We start from the raw sequence: 1,208 nt of genomic DNA, 5'->3' as shown, positions 1-1,208 counted from the left end.
GGAATAACTTGCCATGAGGAGCCCAAGACCAGCCCACAAGGCCCAAGGGAGAGTGACCTGCCTATATAAACTACACTTCATCTCTGAGAGAGGGACATCGAAGAACTGAGGACTGAACCGGCCGCCGTTGGGCGTTTCCCCTCTCCCACCCCCTGGCTCTCGATTCCCCAAACCCCCTTCTTGCTGCTACTACATGTATCTTGTATCCCAGATTCATAGCGTTTGAGTGAACAATATATCCTAGATCGAGCTTCGTATCACATCGGCGGCGGCGTGGGACAGCGAAGGGAGAGATGACGGCGGGCTCGCGATGGCCGCGGCCGACATCGCTGGCGGCGCTGGGGACGGGCTGGGGTGCGAGACTTGATGGAGAAGAAAGAGGGGAAGGGGATGGAGAGCCGAGCTAGGAGATGAAGGTGACGACTGTGATTGCTTCTTTTTTTTGTCAGTGGAGCTGTGGAAGGGCCGACGGTTGCGTGCTCCTTCGCCGGCTTCCGGCTTATAAGGGCTTGGGCTCGGCCGGCCGCATCACTTGATCCGAGTCCAGCCTGGACTCGGCCCAAAACTCGGACACGTGTGATTGCTTGCTTGGGTCGCCTCTCCCTGTTGGGCCTGGACTGGTCTTGGGCTGAGTCCAGGCTGCCTTCCTTGTCTGTCTTTAGATAAATTTTCTTTTGCTAAAAAAAGAGATAAATTTTCTACTTCATTAGATGCTAGTCACCATTTGTGGCTGGGTTTACCCCATGACCAGTTTGTTATTCCTATAAACCGAGCTTTTACTTCCCAATAAAGTTTTGGTTTACCACTAAAAAAAAGATACACAAGAGCCTTTCGCTAAAAAAGAGATAAACAAGAGCCTTGTCTAAAAAAAGATAAACAACAACTCGAAAGCGCCCGTTCCATGTTCTAAAAAAACATTCATCGGTGAAACCAGATCTTGGAGGTCCAGGTAGGCACCGTCGTGGGCCATCTCAAGGAATGGGGCGAGGAGGCGGTGAAAGTGTTCTAAGGAAGAGATCATCCGGCAATGCCGGTCTCTACGAGGAAGATTTTAATGATACAACACAACATCTAGTCCCCGGAAGAATATTTTGGGAGATGTGGGAGATGGTAGTGATCTGAATGGAGGAACGGGCATGGACTCGAATAATCTTGGTATGAATGGGACCGAGCCACTATTTTCGCATATATTTGGCTTTTTTTCTGTA

This window comes from Triticum urartu, chromosome 1 (genome assembly GCF_003073215.2).
Source record: "Triticum urartu cultivar G1812 chromosome 1, Tu2.1, whole genome shotgun sequence".
In the NCBI taxonomy this organism is placed as follows: domain Eukaryota; kingdom Viridiplantae; phylum Streptophyta; class Magnoliopsida; order Poales; family Poaceae; genus Triticum; species Triticum urartu.
This window is presented reverse-complemented; position numbering follows the sequence as displayed.